Here is a 23,230-nt window from a genome sequence, read left to right on the forward strand (position 1 = left end):
GTGGCCCTTTTCTGGACACGCTCCAACAGGTCCACATCTTTCTTGTGCTGGGGGCACCAGAGCTGGATGCAGTGCTCCAAGTGAGGTCTCACCAGGGCAGAGCAGAGGGGCAGAATCACCTCTTTCGATCTGCTGGCCACACTTTTTTTGGTACAGCCCAGGATGGAGTTGGCCCACTGGGCTGCAGCTGCACGTTGGTGGCTCTTGTCCTGCTTTTGATCCACTAGTACCCCCAGGCCTTTTTCCACAGGGCTGCTTCAAGTGTGACCTCCCCCAGCCTGTATTCATATCTTAGGTTACCTCGGCCCAGGTGCAGGACCCTGCACTTGGCCTTGTTGAACCTCATGAGGTTCACCTGGGCCCACTTCTCCAGCTTGTCTAGGTCCCTCTGGTTGGCATCCCATCCCTCTGGCATGTTGACCACCCCACGCGGCTTCATGTCGTCAGCAAACTTGCTGAGGGTGCCCTGGAGTACAGTGAAGTCATTCTTCCATGACTACTTCCATATTTTTCCAAATGCTGTTGGAACATTGTGTTTTTGCTTGCCCTTAAAGTCAGTAGCAATAGAAGTATTTTGGTCAAAATAACTTTTACTTTTAACTTGCTTTACAGGGTATTAGTTAAAACTCGTTGTGCATTTTGGTTAATTGGAATTGAAATTATTTAATCAATCTAAAACTAATTTATTGTGGCTTTCTAGAAGCTGTGAGTGTATTCTTCTGATAACTTCAGAACTGGGGGAGCTTTCTTTATAATGGAGTAAAAACAAACGTGAAAAACTTAATACCTTTTGCATAGCAGAATTTCTATTACCTTCACAACTGTGCTTTTCATATAAGGGAGGTCCCTGTTATTTTTAAAATGGAAACTTCTTTTGCTATTATTTATGTTTGCACTGTCCTGTCCCCATTCACCCCCCTCAAAAAAAAAAAAAAAACCAAACAAAAAAAACCCCAAAACAACCCAACAAACAAACAAAAAAACAAACAAACAAAGCCCAATTTCCTAAAAATTACAAATACTCGAAGTATCAGAGCAGAAGACTGCTCAACTCTACAGGCTGCAGTGGCATACAGGTTGGTATGCTAGACACCAGGGAGGAATGCAAGGGGCAGCAGTGGTAGTCAGATGGCTTTGAAAAGCCTGCAAAGGTTTCAAATTAAGACGAAATACTTGATCATCTTATGTCTTCTAAGTAGAAATATGTACATTTTTGAAAGGAGAAAAAAGACTATTGATCAGCAAAATACATTTTTTCACGGAAGGACTGTCAGACTGATCCAACAAAACCTTCCCTCCCCACCCCTTTATTTGTGCTGTAGGGAGGGTAATCTAATTTTCAATTAGTTGCCTTTATAAGCTTAAAGATGGCATGCATTTGAAACAACTTTTGCTTTTCTTTAGCGAAGTAGCAGAAGATCAGCAAGCTGTAAGGGTTGTCTGTCTACTGCATGTTGAGGGCACCACCCAGTGGTGAAGCAGACGTAAACAGTATCAAAGGAAAAGAATGGACCTTTTCTACAAAAAAGTACATATTGAATAAAGCTGTCTAAAACTATTGGCTATGTTATTGAACAGAGGTATGTTGGCAATCAGTCTGGTTTTCAAGCTAACAAGAAAAATACCAAGAAAGGCGTACAGAAACTATTTTGCCTTCCAATACAGTTTGCAACTGGACTTGTACATTATCTTCATTCAAGTTCTCTATATGTGTGTGTATGTAACCTGGGCTGCCTGATAAGCCTTAGTGTTCTGGTAATATAAACACTCAGCACATAAATATACTCACTGAGTACATTTTGCTTTATTTTGTAAAATGTATGTTATCATTTTTAAGAATAAGAGCACCCAGCCTCTTCTCAGGGAAGAGCATAGCTTATTTGAAAAATCAAAGGGAAAAAAAATAAAGTGTATTCCGACCAGACAGGTAATGCAGGTACAGAGTGAAGAGAAGAATTTAACCAAGAGCTAAGGAATAGATGTTCATCATGTAGTGATTAAGAAATAAGTATATCAGCTGCAGCTAAGAGTCGTATTTGTTTGGGCTGGTTTTGCATCCAGTAGTCTGCCATCAAAGAAGTGTGTCTAGGAAAGGAATAGAAAAGAAAGAGATTTCAAATGCCATTTCATAAATAAATAAGGAAAAGCGATGAAGAGAAACACATTTTCATGTACTGGCAATTACTTAGAGCTAGAAGCTTAAATCAATGTGTGGGTGCTGTATGTAGGAACCAAGCCTGAAGCATATGATATGGACTCCAAATGTGTTTGTTCAGTATTAAAAATCATTTGCTATAGGGAAAAAGTGTACGTTGTTTTAAAATACGTCAATGAGGATTTGGTGGCCAAATATTAAAAGACACCCTGGGCAGACTTCACTTAGCATCTTAATGTTAAATAAACCTAGTATTTTTTTTTTGTCTTTGGACTTCCAAATTGAAATCTGAGAAGTTGGACAAAGGAAGGCACTCACCCCCTGAATCAAGCATGAGACAGCTCTGCCTTATCATGGCTTCCTGCAGGCTGTTTTCATCAGCTGGTTCTTCGTAAACAGAGCAAGTACTCTCCAGTGAAGATCAGTCCTACCCATGACCACTGTCTGAGAGGTCGTATGGTGCTCAAGCATCCCCCAAGTTCAGCTGTCACTAAGGACTCCTTAATTTCTACAATGATATTTGTGAAACTGTTTCATTTTCACCATGGCCCAGGTCTGAAGTTCAGAGGCTCCAAAATTCATTAATTTTCAGGCTCTCTGCTCTGTAACCATTCATTAAAGCTCAAAGAGAGCTGGAGACATGAAAGCCCTACAAACCTTGGTGCCTGGAAATACTGACTTGCTGTTGCTGAAAAATAGGATTTATGTTTGTTAAACACAGGTCACTGGACTTTCCCTTTCACAGTAGCTGCAAACTTTCTATAATCTGTCCCAAAACAAAGAAAGAAAGAAAGAAGTGCTGTGGAAGGAATTTGATGCTGACTGCATACCTTTTTTCCTCACAATTAATTAGGAGGGAACCAGCATGTCATTACCCCTCATGGTACCTTGTGGCCATCTGGCTCCATGCTATAACAAGCATGCAGGCTGTGAATGTATCTAAACTACCTCTTCCGACCCAAACGATTACTCAAACATCAGTTCTTGTGCAGTTTCCACTAATCAGATAACTGGATAAGAGGCGTCTTTGATGCAGTCCTCCTATCTGTTACAGGTGACATATATATGACCACTTTTTGCCACCTTACTGTGGAAATTAAAAAGAAAGGGGGAAGAAGAAACACAACCAGGAGTTTCTTTTTCCCCAGTACAAGCTATTCCCCATGTTAATAAAAATACGTGTTTACGATCTACTTTCTCAGGTTCAATGTCCTTTTCTTCCCATGTTCATGTTTTTCTCACTACTCTTTCTGGTTCTGTTCCCGGCTGGCTGATGCCTAACCACCAGGACATTATTGTGGTAGCTGGTTAAAATCACAATATAAGCACAAGATCAGCACAAGCACTGAAGAAACAAGAGCAAGTCTGAAAACTGCTTCACTGTCAACAAATCTGTATTGATTAGTTTCATATTCTCATAATTCTGTTATCAAACAACAACTTTATTGCCTCCACAATTTTTTTTTTGCTTGTGTATAGAGTGATCAAGTCTGTCTGCATGACAAATGATTGCTGTGCTGGACATTTGATCAACCCTTTTTCATCCAAAGTACACAAAACAAATCAAAGGAAGCAGGTAATATTTCTGTAGAAACTATTACCTATAAGCAACAATTTACCACTTTATCAAGAGGCTTTTGTCCCTGTAAGTCAAGCCATTTTGGAAGAAAACGGGAGAAATATCTCAGGCAGTGCAGCAACATGAATCTGAAAATGAAGTGGTTTGCATCAGAGGCTATTCTCGAATTATAATGAGACAGGATCAAGTCCCTGTATCTTAGAACTCTGCTGCCTGTTGAGATACTCTAATTGTCTCATCAAGTGTGACCATACAGGGCTTTTCATCAGTTCAGAGAGACCTTACTCAGTGCACCCTAGTGATGCTTATCTCCCAAATCACGATGAAGGGCAATGCACTCATTGCCAGTGCTCACTGCTTAGTGTTGTATCAGGCTGCAGACAGAATGGCAAAGTGTTCAGCTGCTGAAGAAACACTCATAGTCCAAAAGGGACAGTCCATGTCCAGGAAAAGACAGATGCTTAGATGAAAGAATTGCATAGGATGAATATTTGACTATGCCGAGCTAGATGGAATGCCTTAGTAGGAAATTTCCTTGGAGTAGACCTAGCTTAAATTTTAACTTCTTGGTGATACAGCACTGATTTTCTACAGACTGTTGAAGTAAGATGGAAGTCTCTTGTGTCTGTAAAGTGATACCAAAGACTAGCCACTGTTCCAGTCACTAAAAAGAGCATGCATTTAGAAAAAAACCCAGCAGCTGAAGATTAATTTTTATTAGAAGCAGATTATTACTTTTATTTCTAAGACTCAGAGAGTAGGAATGTGAGTGGGGTGTCACCACACCCCAGGAAGTTTAAGAAAGCATCCTGCTGTGGCAGACTTACTCCCTTCCCCATAGAGAGAAAGGTGGGTAATGGTGTGCTATGCTTCCCTGGGTTGAGCTAAATCAGTGATAAGCCAACTCTGCTTCTGCAGAGAGACATAGACAGCACTTTTCTCCATCGTTATTTCACAGCTGTCTTTGGGAGAGTTATTGCCATGTGAGGTGTTCCACTGAACAATCCTGCTTTCCTGGGCATTTGGAAAATGACTTCTTGCTACTTCTGGCTGGATGGTTGTGTTTGTTTTTTGGGGTTTTTTGGGGGGTTTTTGTGTGTGTGGTTTTTTGTTTTGTTTTGCTTTGGTTTTTTTTGGTTTGGTTTGGTTTTGTTGTGCTGTGGGGTTTTTTAATCTTGTTTTGGTTTGTTGGTTTGGTTTTTTTTTCCAAAAAGAAGCCCTATTGGGAGTTCCAATTTGGTGAGAATATACCTATCAAAATTAAAACAATACTTTTTAACCTTCTGATCTGGCAGATCTCAAAATCCTTTCCACTGCACAGAAGACACTTTAAGACATTGAATTCAAGTTTGTTACAGTTTTAATTTTCCATCCATTTTCACCTTGTACAAAACATCAGGGAAGACACAGTCCTTTCTCCAAGGTTTCTAACATGGAGATATGTGACAGACTGGGCATCCAACGTCAGTCTTCCAGAAAGTGATATAAGCAGTCTCCAAGCAGTCATAGATAGTGTAATACAAAGCAGATGTAGGTTTTGTTGTTTGGTTTGTTGTTGTTGTTTTTCTTTTTCTGGATGCAAATGTGAAGGGCTTTGCTATTGATAAAAGGCAGGTTGTTACGGATCATCTGCTACATTGATGTTGACCAAACAGAAACTTCAGAGATTGAAACAGCTGCTGTTTCTGTTATTCACCTCTCCCATGCTGCCATCATATGTGTGGCTCTCTGATCCCAGTGTGTGGCAGTTTGAATACCTTGGTTTCTGAGCTTCATGTTGGTGTATTTAAACTGGAATCAAACTAAAAGTTCCTTTAACTATGTATTAAATACATTAAATAATTCAGTGTTAAAGATAGACCCTGATACATAACAGTAGCATAGCATATAACAAAGCATGATATTTTTCCTTTGTAGCATATAAAAGAATCTTGAATAGGAAATTTGTAAACCACTACCATCTCATCTAACTTACTTCGTTTTCCTCTGTCTACAACATAGCTGCTTATGTCCCACACAATGTGTGTAGGGTGCATATTTCTACTCAGTCAGGCTTGGAGTTGATGCAGTATCTTTCATTTTTCTGAACCAATGAGCATCTATAAAGCATCCTATGGCTTTGTTAGTTGTGTACTGATGGGTATTGTACATATGCTGATAGGAGGATTTGATCTGATAAACTTGCAGATATCAATAGATTTTTTATTTTTTTTTTCTTTTGAGGTTCCCAGCACATGGCTTTTGCAGTAGTCTACTGGCACTTTAGCGTAAGTTTTTTATTTGTAGTGGTATAGATTTTATCATATGGCTTTCAGGCAGCTAGCAATATCTGGGCATTAACATTTGTGGTCAAATAACTCAAAGAAAAAGTTCTTTCTGATATCGCTTGTTTATCTTAATAAGGGTGCTGTTGAATTACCTGGTGGCTTTAAGAACAATGACAAGGTATGTGACATAATACAGGAAAATTACAGGACTCTTTAGAAAATGCTCATCAAAAAAGCCCAGGAAAGCAGTATTCTGGAAAAGAGAAGCAAGCTTTTTTCAGCACGAGAAAGTAAGATACTGATGTCTCTCAGAAGTGAATGGCTAATTTATTTTTATAAGTAAAGGGGAAAATACATGCATGTCCAGATATTAATGTATTTTGTTAAACAAATATGATTATTTTTTTTTCCCTCAAATTGCTGAGCACTTGAAGGCAAAAAAAAGTGAATAAATTTGTGGAGTCTTCTCATGCAGCCTAACAGGCTGACAGACTGCATACCTTATGGCCCCCTCCTCATTCAGTACACTGAGGTAGCAATAGATGATCGAACACATGGGATGAGATTTTTCATCTCTTAAAATGACAGTGTTCTGTGCCCAGTTCATAAGGGATACAATTCTGCAACACTGCTGTATATGCAAGTCTACACTTTAGTAAAAGTTGTCAAAATTGTTGCTTTTAGCCTGCAAGTACCTTGGCTGCGTTCCCAGTATTTGGCAATATGGTGGCTGTCACGCCTGCAGTTATCTCAGTTTTGTGACCTCTTTAGGCATGAAAATGCTTTGTCAGATATAATTTTTCTTTGGAAAGAGTTTCTAGGCACAATCAGATGCAAACAAGTACAGCCTGTTGAGAAGGGGCAAATGCAAAAAAACAGAGCACGCATTACTTCAAATGTATATTGTCAACACACTATCCCCATAAGTCTGGTGTGCTGACAGATAGAAAATCCCTCTCAGTTAACAGACAACTGAACTATTATTTTTCAAGAACTGGCAAACTACTGAATTTCATTATATTCTGGAAGAAGAAAACAGCACTTAACCTAAGGATAGTGCATGAAAAAGGGGCTGTAAGTGAACAGAGATTGACAGGCTGTGGGATAAGTACTGAGGTAAAAAGAGAAATTTCTGCATCACGATTCCTTTAAGACACAAGAGGTAAACACGATGATGAAGCAATATATCAAACATTCAGGACAACCAACTCAGTACAGAATATTGTATATTTTGAGTCCTGACTGGGAACTGGGGTTTCTTGAGCATTCTGAAGATGTTTCATGGCAGTAATTAGCTGAAAAAATATAGCATTATTTTTGTGTCTGAATTTATTGACTTTTGAGATGGAAAGCTGAAATTTAGTGAAGGTAAAACTGATCTGTTGAAGTGATCTTTGAGTTCAAAGAGAATCTTCTGCATCCAGAGATGATGGTGTTAATGCCCAAAAACTAGAATACCATGTAGTATCAGCATTAAGACTCATGTGGCAGCACACATTTCCATGTGAGGTCATATTAATTCCCTGTCAGATGCATATCATGTCCTGGTGAAAGGTTAATGCACTGGCACTTTGAAAGTTGAGAAGGACAAAAATTATATGGGTACATGAAGAAATGGAAATAGGCAGAAACAAAAACCCAAAACTTGAATAATAAACAATAATTTTTCCAATCTAAATAAGTTTGTAATTAATTTGTAAATTATTTGTAGAATGTTTTGCAAGTACTAAAATCTTATGTTAGAGACACTGGAAAGTTAAAAGCAGTGGCTCAAAATATGACCCTTTTTGTGAACAGTTCACCTAGTTTGTGTTTTAAAATCATAGAATCACAGAATCATAGAATCATAGAATGTCTTGGGCTGGAAGGGACTAATCTAGTCCAACCCACCTACAATAAGCAGGGACATGTCACTCTAGAACAGATTCCTCTGAGTTCATCAAGCCAACCTTGAATGTCTCCAGGAATGGGGCCTCCACCACGTCTTTAGGCAACCCATTCCAGTGATCTACCACCCTCATATTAAAAAAATCTTTTTCCTAATGTCTTACCTAACTTGAAACCACTACCCCTCGGCCTATTGTTACATGCCCTTGTGAACATATCTTCCCCAGCCTTCTTATAGGCCCCTTTCACGTACTGGGAGGTTGCTGTAAGGCCCCCTGAAGTCTTCTCTTCTTCAGGCTGAACAACCCCGACTCCCTCAGCCTGTCTTCATAAGAGAGGTGCTCCAGTCCTCTGACCATTTTCATTGCCCTTCTCTGGACATGCTCCAAGAGGTCCACATCTTGCTTGTGTCAGGGGCTCTAGTACTCCAGGTGAGGTCTCACCAGGGCAGAGTAGAGGGACAGAGTCACATCTCTTGATCTGCTGGCCACATTTCTTTTGATGCAGCCCAGGATGGAGTTGGCCTTCTGGGCTGCAATTGCACATTGGTGGCTCGTGTCCAGTTTTTGATCCACTAGCACCCCCAGGCCTCTTTCCACAGGGCTGCTCTCTAGCAAGTCTTCCCCCAGCCTGTACTCATATCTTGGGTTACCTTGGCCCAGGTGCAGGACCCTGCACTTGGCCTTGTTGAACCTCACGAGGTTCACCTGGGCCCACTTCTCCAGCTTGTCCAGGTCTCTCTGGATGGCATCCCTTCCCTCTGGCATATTGATGCATCACTCAGCTTGGCATCATCAGCAAACCTTCTGAGGATTCTCTCAATGCCACAGTCAATATAATTAATTAAGATATTAAACAATGCTGGGCCCAGCACTGACTCCTGAGGGACACCATTTGTCACTGTTTTCCATCTGGACCTCAAGTAATTGACCACTACCCTCTGACTGCAACCATCCAGCCAATTCCTTATCCACTGAACAATTCACCCATCAAACCCATATCTCTTCAACTTAGACAGATGTTGTGGGGGACCATGTCACAGGCTTTGCAGAAGTCCAGATAGATGACAGCCATAGGACTTCCCTTGCCCACTGATGCAGTCACTCCATTGTAGAAAGCCACTAGGTTGGTCAGGCAGGATTTGCCCCTGGTAAAGCCAATCTGGCTGTCCTGAATCACCTCCCAGTCCTCCATGTGCCTTAGCATGTCGTCTAAGAGGATCTGTTCCATGATCTTCCCAGGCACAGAGGTGAAGCTGACAGGCTGGTAGTTCCCAGGGTCCTCCTTTCTACCCTTTCTAAAAATAGGCATAATGTTTCCTTTCTTCCAGTCACTAGGGACTTCACCTGACTGCTATGACTTTTCAAGTATCAGAGAGAATGGCTTGGCAACTGCATCAACCAATGCCTTCAGGACTCCAGGATACATTTCATCAGGTCCCATGGACTTGTGTTCAGGTTCCTCAGATGGTCACAAACCTTGTCTTCATTTAGGGTGGAAGGGACTCTTGTCTCCCAGGTCTTCATCCTGTGGGCCATCAACTTGAGAGCCATGAGGAGAGGGGTTGATAGTGAAGACTGAGGCAAAAAACTTGTTGAGAATCTCAGCCTTCTCATCTGTTGTTACTTCTTCACCACTGTTGCTCATCAGGGGGTTATGCTTTTTTTAACCTTCCTTTTCTGGTTTACATACCTGTAGAAGCCCTTCTTGTTTTTCTTGACATCTCTTGCCAAGTTCAGTTCCAGCTGTGCCTTAGCCTTCCTGACCTCATCCCTACACAACCAAGCAGTGTCCCTATACCCTTCCCAGGATACCTGTCCCCTCTTCCACTGCCTGTGTAGTTACATCTTTGTTTTTAATTTGACCAGCAGGTCTTGATTCAGCCGCACTGGTCGCTTGCCTTCCTTGCTTGATTTCCTACACCTGGGGATTGAGATCTCTTGTGCTCTATGGAAAGCACCCTTGAAGATCTGCCAGCTCTCTTCTACTCCCTTGTCCCTGAGAGCCATTTCCCAGAGGTTTCTATTTACTAACTCCTTGAAGAGCTGGAATTTTGTTTTCCTAAATGTAGAGTCCTGACTATGCATCATACCCCTTAGGACAGTGAACTGCACTAGTGCATGGTCATTGCTGTCCAGGCTGCCTTCAACTTGGACATCCCTGATGAGTTCACTTGCGTTTGTGACCATTGAGTCTAATAACGCACCCTCCCAGGTAGGGCTGTCAATTTCTTGTCTTAAGAACTTGTCATAGAAGCACTCCAGGAGTCTCCTGTTCTAAATTTTCTCAATAAAATTTTACTTAAATAATTTTAAAAAAAACAACTTTTTGCAACTGAAAATTCTGCCAGACTTCTAACAGCTTTGTCAGTGCAGTGCTAGCTCAAGAGATTTGCACTTTTGGTGATAAGGACGAAGATGAAAACAGGGTCCTCACTCTGGGCTACTGCCTCTTAGTGAGATTTGTGAGTTTGGGAAGGGTTCCTAAGAGCATTAGGAATATGTGAAAGAAGAAAGACAGGGGATTAGCTGGAGAGAATGCAGGGCTAAGGTTTGTCAAGAAATGAAGCAAATTACTTTTGAAAAGCCTGAGAAGCTGATATAATTCTGACAGAAAAGGGCAGAACCAGAAGTTTAAGAAGTGAGTCACTATTTCTCCCCCTCCAGCCCAGCTGATAAATAAGAAAAATTAGCAGCTTTAAAATTAAAGTACGCTGCCAAGGACCTGAACTGAGAACAACTTGTAGGCTTTATATAAATCTTCCTAAGACCTTAGCAGAGAGTAGAACTTAAAAGGTTGGAATTATTATATGTGAGAATCTTTTTCCTCTGCTTGAATCCTGAGCTGCCTCAGGCCCAAAATACTTAACTGTTCAAAGAGAATATTAGGCAGGTGGAAACATATGAAATTGATCGTAATATCCAGTATCATTTACAAAACAAGTAAACAAATTGTTCAACATGCTTGAAATACTGAATATGCCTTAAGGTATAGTCAGTTAGGTCATTTATTAGTTAATGAATTGGACATTTCTCCTGCTACACCTAGTTTCTGGCTTTTCTAATACTACTACTACATCAATTCTATGATGGCACAATCAAAGGCAGAAAGGTACAAGAAAGAAGAGTTCTTTTTGGCATGAAAACACCAAATCCAGTGTGAAAGTCAAAGCCATTTCTAGTATATTTACTTTAATTTTTGGTCTTTGACATTAGAAAGGTAAGCTGTGCTCCAATAGACTGACATATAGTAGAGGAGCAGACATGCAAGCAGACATGAAGTAGAGCAGCCCTGATCAACCCCAACTCCTCCTGAGAGTGTGCCCAGATACCAGCACCCCCACTCACAGCACTGCTGCTCAAAGCGTATTACATGCATACTGAATTTAGCCCACATCCACTAATGACTTTTACAATTAATATCCCCCCGTGTATTAAAAAAAAAAAAAGAAAGTAGCAGTTGTTTTTATGTAACAAAATCATTCATTTCTCTGTGTATTTATGAAAAAGAGAATGAACTGCCTGCCATCATTAACAGAAACTCCAAATTAAAGAATGGTTGCTTGTATCCCCAAAGACTTGTCCTATTTAAAATCTGACTCCTGGAGATTTAACTATGGAAACGGTACTGAATAATTTGATACTCTGTCACTTTTAAACACCAAATGGTTGAAGTTTTGGAGCTTATGACAGCAACTACATCTTCAAAAGCATGTTCTGAATGTTACTGAGGTGATTTATTTTTTTTAATTTTATTTTTTAAGGCGACTCTTAAGCATCAGAAGAAAAGAAAGGGTAGAATAGGGTTCTGGCCTTGTATGGGTCTTCTGACCTCTCCCTCCAGCTTCAAGTTGTCTCAGACTCCAAGTTACGTAGATTAATTTTTAGACAAAAATGTAATGAAGAAGCCTGCCAAATCAATAAATTCAAAGAAATAACATTTCCTTGTACTGCAGTAATGATTACATTTTCTATAAACCTAGCTGTTAAACAGGCAGCCCCAGGCATATAAAGATTTCAGAGGTCTCCAGAGCTTCTGCAACAGGGAGAAGGCACATATGTTCTCCTCATTTTAACTACAGTACAAGGAAGAAAGGGGCCAAGTTAGTGTTTAAAGCAAACATTCTGGAGGCTTAACAAAATCCAACTTTGCATAGCTCTGCTCTTTATGGTGAAGTCTCTTACATTCTATACTGCCACAGAGAAAACTGCTTCTCTTGGCAACAGTGGGAAATGAGACGACAAGCTTTAAAAAAAAAGTTTATTCCCATTTCTTCATTGGACAGAGTGCTGTGTTCAACCAAGGATCACATTTCTGTAACTGTAAGAGTTCTTTCTTATGATACTAAATTCTTCAGTGCTAGATCAGTAATACTGTAAAGAAAGTGATGCAGAAACCTGGGATGGACAGCTATTTGGATGCTTCTATCTGATAATTTTGCTTTAATAAACCTCTTCACAGTCACAGCTGTCCTGTGAGCCATTCCTCTGACTTCCACTGACTAGTCTATTTCTACTTATAGATCTGTTTTCCAAATTCAGTAATTTGTTATTAGTGGAAACTTAGATAGTCTTTGCTACGATACAGCTGGTACAGTAATACAAACATAATTTGGTGGATTAATGTTTAATGAATAAGCATTGCATTGTGTATTAGTACATAGTGCAAGCTATGTGCTAACATAGACATGGCTAAAAGAGTGGAGTAAGTTATGCACTCTTCTGTTGTAAACAATTTAGGAAAAATCTGTAATAAAACTGTACTTGTACCATATTTTAGTTCCTCTGTCCTTTCTATGGTTTGTATTTGTTTCAGCTGCCACCAATCAACTGTTCTCATAATTCAGCATAACCCATACTCTTTATCTATTTGCAAGAAATCTAGGCAGTGGAATATTTTTTCCAACAAGTTTTACCTCAAAATAAAAAGGAAGAAGGGGGGTGGAACTGCTGCTTTGCAGAAAGATAGTGGGAAGGAAAGAGTAGCAGAAATTAAATTACTCTCTGAGGTTTCAAGTCAGCTTTCTTCTTAAACTCCTGAAAACCTACTGTACACCTACCAGTGCACTTGTCAGAAGTGGCCTTATCCTTTCTAGGTCTGTTTTTCTAAAGCTGGTTCCACATGAGCATTAGGACAACTGTGGGAATGTGCTGGTAACTGAAAGCTCACAGTGAGTTCAGACAAATGAGGAAAGAGGTAGGTGAAGAAAAAGATGACCTTTTAAAAATTCTCTTGAAGTACTACTCCTGTATTGCATTTTTTTAGCATTGACTCTCTGGAGAGTCAAGAAGCAAACACCATCTGCTGACAGCATAAATAGGCCAGGGAAATAAAACTGCATCTAGAAAACAAAGCCTTCTTCTGTAGTTGTGCATGCCTTCAAAGAGTTTATCTAATGCTTTCAGCTACCCCTTAACATAATGGCCATATTAATTTCCCATAACAACTGTTCAGTAAAGCTCACAGTCATTCTCCCACTGCCTCTTACTTATCACTTAAATAATAATAAAAACAAACAAACAAAAAAACATAACAAAAAACCCAAAAAACCTAACAAAACCCACCAATTTGGTTTGTTTTTTTCCCAAGGATTTACAGATCATCAAAGTGGTAGATAGCCTGCACTTGCCAATTTTTGGATGCATGTTTCTTCTGAAGAAAAGCCATTTCTCAGGCAAAGTACAAGTATATGTCATAGTGCTCATATTTATTGACCTTGATGATGTTGGGTATACTTACAGAGGTAAAATGTGACAAATAACAATTGCAAGACATGTTTCTTATACTCAAGGAAATTAATGGAGTAGTCAGAGAATTAAATATTTCCTTTACCTTAAGAATAATAAACTGGTAGTCAGTTGTCTGGTGCTCACTGACCTGTGATAATTTAACTGGCATAGAGTGGTATTTTTGCCTCAAAGGGCTATTTTTGAATGCCACATTAAATTGCTGTGGCAAACTATAGATAGCCTAGAAATGCCTCAAAGCCTGCTGTGTACACCACTCCAAAAACACACTGCTATTCACTCAAAGCTACATCAAATTCAAAAGGCCAATCTGATACACGCTTTTCCGTCCCTTGCCCTTTATAATACTCTCTGCTGCTTTCTTATTCTACTGATTGTTTTCTTGACCTGCTTTATTTCTTCCTCTAGTCTGTCTGTTATTCTCCAAAATTATTTTCTTACCAGTAATACCTGAAGCTACACTGAGCAGCAGTGCTTTGCTTTCCCTAGTAGAGATTTTGAGACTTTTCTTAGTTTTGTTTCTTTCCTCTTTTCTCACCCTTCACTGACCCTATTTATCTACCTGTCACCGATTTCAGATTGAAAAGGAAATCCCTAAGATAGCGTGATGTCCCACATCCTCTTCCTGAATTCTACCTGAAACAGCAAGCAGCAGTGTAGCAGTTGGAAAACAATGTAATTACCTCATTTTTCTCTGATTCTTTTCTTTTTATCTTCACTATTTACAGACATCTGAGACACTCTCTAAGCTAATGTTGCCATGGTGTTGTCTCAGAATGGGTCTGGCATTCTCCCAAGGAGGTGTGTGGGTAGCTTTTTTCTTGAAGTTTAAAGATGCACCACTGAGATTTTTCTCCCTCATGGCCTTTTCAAATGAGTAGGGAATAACAACCCAATGATCAAACAGATTTCATTGAGCAGGGATCAAATCAACATCTGCCTTGTGTACATTGTGCCTGGATAAACACTGATAAACTCAGCATTTCCAGTGCCGCCATTATCATTTCATGTATTTCACAAAGAAGGAACTCACAGATGAGAATCTGGGGATTAGCTGGGCATATGATTTGTTCTTCCTTTCTGAAATAGGAGGTTAATCCTCCTGAAGACGAGTCTGAATTATTTCTTTTGCTGATCTTTCTCACCCCTACTTCCCAAAATACATTTTCACAAAAATGTTCACCTTCTCTATCATGGAATCTAGGAATTTCTGGGTATTTTTAGACTCTGTCTCAAAATACTATGTTATTGAAAATACTTTTACAGCCCTCTTATAGAGTGCTTACTTTTTTTGGTAATATATTAAGTTCTCAAAAGCTGTAAACTTTTAATTTCATTACAAAATCCAAGATTTTCATTCCTGTTTTCTGAAAAAAAAAGGCCTGCTTCACTTAATATATTTGATAAAACTATTTTTTAATAGAAAAAAGCTCTAGGTTGCAGCGCTTGTTAAAATATGTCAAAATAAAAATCTAGATAAGACAAGGTTATAACTAAACCTTTGCTCTGTAATATTATCTATTCCCTTATGGCTTGTGCATTAAAATATCTGCCTATTTTTGTTATTCAATCTAATTATGCAATAGCTTCCTAGGAAATGGCTTTTTGCTCAGAAGATCGTTATGGAAAGCTATCATTTGCTGTCACCAGCATTTCTGTCCTTAGTGCTGTTTCTTTTCTTTTCTTTTCTTTTCTTTTCTTTTCTTTTCTTTTCTTTTCTTTTCTTTTCTTTTCTTTTCTTTTCTTTTCTTTTCTTTTCTTTTCTTTTCTTTTCTTTTCTTTTCTTTTCTTTTCTTTTCTTTTCTTTTCTTTTCTTTTCTTTTCTTTTCTTTTCTTTTCTTTTCTTTTCTTTTCTTTTCTTTCTTTCTTTTCTTTTCTTTTCTTTTCTTTCTTTCTTTTCTTTTCTTTTCTTTTCTTTCTTTCTTTTCTTTTCTTTTCTTTTCTTTTCTTTTCTTTTCTTTTCTTTTCTTTTCTTTTCTTTTCTTTTCTTTTCTTTTCTTTTCTTTTCTTTTCTTTTCTTTTCTTTTCTTTTCTTTTCTTTTCTTTTCTTTTCTTTTCTTTTCTTTTCTTTTCTTTTCTTTTCTTTTCTTTTCTTTTCTTTTCTTTTCTTTTCTTTTCTTTTCTTTTCTTTTCTTTTCTTTTCTTTTCTTTTCTTTTCTTTTCTTTTCTTTTCTTTTCTTTTCTTTTCTTTTCTTTTCTTTTCTTTTCTTTTCTTTTCTCTTCTCTTCTCTTCTCTTCTCTTCTCTTCTCTTCTCTTCTCTTCTTTTCTATTATTATTCTTGTCTACAAACCAGATTTATAACTGAAATAACGTAAAGGTATCTTGCCATGAAAAAAACATGTACTAGTTCAAGAACTAATCTTTTAATCTCAATTGCACCTAAAAAAAAATGGCAGATATCTGGTATAATACTTGAATTCTGCTGTTTTAACTTTGGACCTTTGTGTTTAAACATTAGGAGTCTTACCTGACTATAATGATATCAGGCTTAGCAAAAGGAGAGAATGGTTTTAACAGGATTTGAATGTTGCAAATGTGGTTTTATATTTTTAAAGGTCTATCTGCAAAAAATGGAAAGCAAATGTTTTTCATATTAATGAAAGTAAAGAATTAAAAATTCTGAGGGCTGTAAATAACACTATTAAAACTGCTGGTATAAAGGATTATATAGACACAAACCTCCTCCCATAAATTTTACTGTTAAGGACATAAGTGTGAGTGACCACTAAAAAAATTGCAGACATTTCCTGATTTTTCCTAATGTCAGAAGTCATATTAATTTTACATTAGCTCGCTTCTAGCTTTTATGCACTTTGGCATTTTCACTGAACACTGTTGCTGGAGGCTACTGGCTGCAGATATGCTCTTGCCTATTTTCTTTTTCTGTCATAGTCACTTTCTCCTGTGTGGGTTTATTTAAGTATTTTGGCAAGTTAGACAACTGAGGAGTATTCTATAAGGCAAGTATTGAGCTGCATTCAATAGGAACTGCATTTCCCCAGAGAATGCAGCACTCTGTGCAGCTGCTCTCAGAGGCTTTGTTGACCAATTTAAGATCCCTTATAAAGATAAAAAAGAAATTGTGGCAGTTGTCTCTACATAGTGTACAAAACTTGAGTGGTTTTTATCATGTTCAGATTCAGGGAGGAACTCCATCTATATTGAAGCCTTCAGCAATGGACAAGACAAGACAGAAATTTTGCAGACAGGCTATTGAAAGAAAACAAGAAAAAAGTCACGGGGAAGAGAAGTGTTTGCTCAATAGCTTATGGTAGAATCAAATGTAAAACCTGTTGCTAGGTGCAAATAGCCTTGAAATGGGATGGCTGTTGGGGCATTCAGCATACCAGGTTGAACTGCTTTATAAGTTCAGTTTTTCAAATGGCAAGTTATGGAAATGAAATCAAACCAAAATGATAATAAAGGAATTAAAAGAATACATGACATCATTGAATTACTTGTTACTTCTCCAAATCCATGTTAATGGATTTTCTCCAAAAATGTTAATCTCCCTACAACTTGCATTTCCTGACCAATCTTTTAATCTCCCTACAACTTGCATTTCCTGACCACACAACACTGATACCAAAGCTGAAAATGTCTTCACTAAGTTTTAAAAGACTGTTGTCATAGGCATGTCCTGGGTGTTAAGTGGAGAAGTGCTGGCAGCAGAGCAGGAGGCTGCAGTGTGGCCTCTGTGGGAAGAGACCAGGGACTGCTCTGTGCCAGACACAGGCAGTCCCAGTCAGCTCCAGAACGAAAGGAAACACATTTTACTTCTCACGTCATTATAGTTGGAGTCATAAAAGTTTGTGAAGGGGTAAAGGACTTTAAAGGAAGTCACAACGAAGAGGCATCTGCCAAAGGAATTCAAGTTGTGATACAGTTTTTGAGTGGTCCTCAAGCTACAGTACATATAGCATGTTGTGTAGTTGTAGCTCTCTATTAGTTCTTGCAACCTTTCATTTGGAAATAAAAAGTTTTTGCTTAATTGTAATAATCTAATTTTCTTCCTCTGTGGTTTTTCATTACTCAAATCTGATAAACTGAAAAGTGGTATTGAAAAAGTGTGTACCTCATCATCCAGTGAAATCACTGCTTTCTTATTAGCTCCCTGGGTGATCTTTTGCAAAATTAATGTTGCACACTACCATCTGTGTAAACAAACTTCTGTCTACCTAGGAAAGACTAAAGAACTGTTTTGGTCCCCAGAAATTGTTACAAAGGGAATATCAAAGAATCAGATATTCAATTCAAACTATTGGTACTTATCTTACAGTTGCCTAAGTCTACCCAAGGCATACCTAATCCAATTTTGCAATCAATTGACCAACTCCCAGTTCTGGTTCTAGGATCGATTATCTGCTGTAATTAATGTCATAAAGTTAAACAAAACTTTTCCTAACCCAAAGCTTTGTTCTGTTTGCAGTTTTTTGTTCAAAGCTCACAGTTGCATTTTCATTTCTCAATGTTCAATTTTGATAGCCTACATTGAGCTTTGATATTCAGTTCAGCAGACAAAATGTCCACACATTTAAAATCACATCTATCTCAGATTCTACGAAAATAAAAATTACAAACAATGGTAAGAGTCCAAGTCTGTATTTTTTTCATTCACACAAGCTACTTTGGCTGGTTCTAGTGATGGTTCTTATAGAATTAAGAATCTCATTACATCTATATTATGGGTCACAATGATGTCAACTCATTCAAAAAACAAGTTAGGATTCTGAAAAAATTCCAAATTGCATTTTAAAAAGGAATATCTCCTAAGATTTTTTTTGAAACTGTGCTATCTTTGTTACTTCTTAGAGTGAAAAATGTGACAATGCAAAAAATACAAATCCTCGTCACTTTCTATTATCCAGTAATTTTAAACATTTTTAATGAAAATAGTATTCAGTACCTCAGGAATAATTAGTCTGCAGCTATAAAAAGAAATATCTTATATAGTGTATAATGAAAAAATATTTGAAATTGCGTGAAATATGATTGGCACTGCACACTGCAAAGGTAGGTGGGTTTAACTGCAGTATTTAATCACTCTGTCTTTCCAAAAGAACATGAAATAGATTTTTTTTTTTCCATAAATTTCTTCTATTTTTTATTTTTTCTTCAATAAGCTTGAAATGGAATGGAATTATGCCTTTTGTACTGAGCTGCAATTTTTGTGATGCTCCTTAGTTTATGGGAGAGTTATTTATATGATCTTTAGCTCCAGAATAAGGTATCTACCAGAAAGTCCTGTGTCTGTGTATAGCTGCACCCCTTGCCTTACTCTGTGTCTTATCTGAAGCAACCACTTTCTGCTTCTCCATACAGGCAGCTTTCTTCCTATAGAACCACAGAAAAGAGTGATAAGTGGGACTTCTCACATGCCCTTATCTCACCCCGGTGTAAAGGCAGGATGTTACCATGTTATGTTACCATGGGCTTTGTGCCCATCACTCTCGATATAGCCTTGGGTATCTAAGTACTGCAGATAAAATGCCGAGACCTTGAAGTTAATTTGATATTCCATGGGCAGCAATTGTAAAGTGCAAAGGATGGGCTGAATGTGCTCCAGGTAGCGATGCTGCAGAGGAGGCATGTGGTTGCATTCTCTATTAGCTGGAGTTTCCCAAGTGTTTGGCTGCTTGGGAGAAAAAAATTCAAGGCCTCAAAGAAGTAATGTCCTTACAGGAAATATGTACACAGACACACAGCAGCAATACAGCCAAAAGACTTGGTCAAGGGGAAATTGTTCATATTTTTCCACTAAGTACATTTTTTTTTCTCCTAATGCTTCATCTTGTTAATTTAACATTAACATTTAATTGCATTATTTGACTTTTAAAAAATGCAGTCACTAAACCCGATATGTTTTCTACTTACCATTTGAAATTGTTTCTAGTCAAATCCTTGGAAACATCAGAAGGCTGAAATGTCTGATGAATTAATAGGTAAGGTTGGCTGTTTTAATCTAACAATTATGTCATTGCTACTTGTATAATTGTTTTGCAGTGTGTGCTCCTTTGAGAGCTGCAAATGGAAATCCACACACTACCCTGCAGGATGACAAGGAATAAGGAATGAATATCAGAGGAGGTGAATCAGGACCCTTCATAGAGTCATAATATATTTAGAAGTAACTACAAGACAGTTCTACCAAAGTAATTTGACTACAGTTTTTCCTTCTCTGCTATATTTCTCCTGATAGCAAAGTAAAAAAACAAACAACAAAAAACGATTATGTCATAAGAATGCACTCAGCACAGCTACCAACATGGTGGTTAGAAAGAGGAATAAAGTGCAGTGGAGATTGGAGAATATTGTAAGTGATTTGAGATATAAAACTCTAGCGTGTCTAGTCTGTGCCTTTGCTACATTTGGAAGAGTAGAACACATTATTTTTCTGTTACAGCAATGCAAGCATATAAAAGAAATTTGTGTTACTGTGCTCATAATCTCCAACCAAGATAAAAAACGTGTTGGAGATAGAAAACAAGGTTTGATTAATAGCCTGGAAAAAATGAAACAAACAAAAAATCTGTATTAACCAGTGTTATGGTTCTTACAGGCCAGGAATAGCTGCAAGATTTACAGTTATTACCTTTAGGTTAGGGAAAAACAAACCAGCACTCCTTAGCTAATAAAATGTTGCTGTTCAGCTTGCCAAAGTTCACCACATTGACCAGAAGCCTATTTGGTAATGAACATGCAGCATATCAAGCTCGAAAATTAACACTGTTATCTGCCAGGTGACAAATGGAAATTGAAAGAAAGAGGATCAGAGACAACCCTTAGAAGAAAAATAGATGACACAGAAAGCCCAGTCAGCATGACATTTTAGTAAATATACTCATGCTTGCAGTGAAAGTGAATTCAAGAACTTAGATGCAAAATTCTTTGTATATTACTCAAACATGTCATAGAAATATAATTCAGCTTAATAATGTGTGGAATTTTTATTTTGCAGTTTTCATCAGTCTATAGAGAACAGTTTTTAAAACATACTTCTTTGTTTTACATTTTGTAATGTCACTTACTATTTTAGAAAATCAAAATACATTCTAGTTTCTACCACCCACACTCTCCTAAAATATTGTGTATATCCATTAATCCTGACCTCATGGTCATGTGTCAGTTGTGTCTTTAAAAGTAAGCTATTAGTCCTTTCATACTCCTCAAAGGGGCATTTGTATCTTACCTTCGCTTACCTATGCATTTTCTTCAAGTTTCCTTCAGTCTCCGGCCTTCTCACTGAGGGGACCTAAAACAGAGATAGATAGATAGATAGATAGATAGATAGATAGATAGATAGATAGATAGATAGATAGATAGATAGAAAACATACCCTGTTATTAAGTAATTTTCTGTACTAAAAGAATCTAGAATAGTGGTACTTCTGCTGTCAGTCAGAAGATTATGAGGTGATTGACAAATGAGAAGATACATGGTAAGAAGAAAGAAAAAGCCCGAACTCTGAGTTAATGAAAACTTCCCCACTACCGGGTTTGGACCACGCTCATGCTATTTGGCATTCACTGACTTCTTTCACACTTCTACTCTGAGCTGTCAGCCATTAGCTCCTTTGCTCAAAGGTTTCATTTTTTTTTCCCCAGCTGTGCATCTGTGAAAAGTCCTCCACACGGTAGCATCTTCATTAATCACAGCACTAACTTCAGAGCACTAAAAAGTTCATAATATGAAGAGGAATGATTCTAGTAAGAATATTAAAAAAAATAAATTTTAATATTGTCAAGTTTCAAGTTTCACAATAACCAAAGTACTCCTGCAAGGGAGGTCTGGAGTCACATGAATGCATAATATTTTTTCCACTGGAGGAATATCTGCAATTAAAACAATTCCCACAGGTGACAAAACCAAAAATAAGTAGAAAAGTGTTGGGTTGCTTTGATTGTGTGGTGCCATAGGTAGCTTTTTGTATGGTTGCATTTTTTTTTTTAAGACATTGCTCTTCCTTGCCCCCATCCTGTGTCTGTAGCCTGTTAGCTAGGCCTAAGGAGGAACTGTGCTACATGTACAACCAGAGCTTCAACTTACATGCTAGTATCTTGCTGTGCTGTTGTTTGTGCTGTTAATCAAAACCAAAAGTGGATACCTTGTTGCCAGAATTTGTTTTTTATCCTGAGCCTTGTGACATTTGTTGTTTCTACTTCAAAGTCTCAAACCACCAAGAGGGAGGGATGGGATCATGTTGATTTGTCTAGTGTGGATGGTGGCACAATGTCAGGCTGGTGACAGGGAGCAGTGTTGCCCTGCGATGCACAGGAGCCCCAGCGATTTCAGCCTCTGACCTACAGACCAAGATTAGTAATTTTCCACTGCATGACAATGCTGTAGCTCCTTCCCCCAGGAGCAGTTGTCAACAGGTGTAACAGAATCATAAGGCTCTTCAAAACCTGAGTGCTCCTCCCTCGGTACCATGTTTGAGATCCCCAACTTCCTGAGTGCCTGCAGGATGCCAGCCAAAATCCCTTCAGCACAGGTGGCTGCCCAGAGTCACTGACTGTAGGTGTGATCACCAGAGCCTTGTGGCTTTTTTACTCTGGGCCGTTTGCTCATCTCCATCTACCAGACAAATATGTTTATTAATAAAGCTGTATGAACAGAGGAATGAAAAGCGATACTGACATTAACATGAACAAAGTAATATAAAGGCAACTTTCCCAGCTTTCTAAGTATAATTGTGTTAGTGAGAATTTATAGCAGAACAGGTTTCTGTTTTATTACAACAAGCATTAGTATGAGTGTTTGCACGCTGTACATTTGTAAAATAACATCATTGTCAAGAGTGAACCATTATACTTTAAGTGCTAGCATTATTTCAAAAGAAACCATATTGCTTTTAACATTTTCATTATGTATAGAAGTCATATTGAGACACAAAGCTATATTTGATAATGTCTCCTGTATTTTCACAGAGCAGAACTTCAAATATTTACAGCAGTAAGTGTTTATGATTCAGAAATTTTTCTTTGACCATGCAAAATCTTTAAAACGAGGGTGGAAGGCACTTTAATTCAGAGCCTAGAAATAAGATGAAGTTGTCTTATAGCCTTAGCTTTTGTTGGACCTTACATGATTTTATCAAATTCTATCTGTTTACACCTTCTTGTGCTTGTTCCTCTGATCCCTGTCTAAAAAATGACTAACCCAGCAAAGTGCCTCACCAGCGTGGCAGTGAAGTGATTGGTGTCTACCCATGGAAAACGCCTGAAAGCTGTAACTGCCCAAAAGTGTACCAAGTATCAGATTTGTAATCCTGCCCTGCTGACAGTTTAACTGTCACTTCTGAAAAGGACTTTGCAGCACAGAGAGAAGTAAAAGGCCTCACAACCATCTGCACAATCCTACATTATTTACTACCTATCTGTACAGTCCAGCTTCAGCTGGCAGAGAGAGTTAGGACTGAGAATGAGATATGAGTACCGCTGCTGTGAGAAATGTAAATAAGATTAGAGCTGCCAGTTCCTGCGGAGAGGTAAATTTCTTTTCCAGAAGCTGAACACACCTTTTCTTTGAAACAGCATCTTTGTTCGTGGGAAATGCTAGTCTGCATCCATCTGCCATACTTAAACCCTGGACCTT

The sequence above is a fragment of the Chaetura pelagica genome, unplaced genomic scaffold (genome assembly GCF_000747805.2).
Source record: "Chaetura pelagica isolate M959 unplaced genomic scaffold, ChaPel_1.0 scaffold308, whole genome shotgun sequence".
Classification (NCBI taxonomy): Eukaryota; Metazoa; Chordata; class Aves; order Apodiformes; family Apodidae; genus Chaetura; species Chaetura pelagica.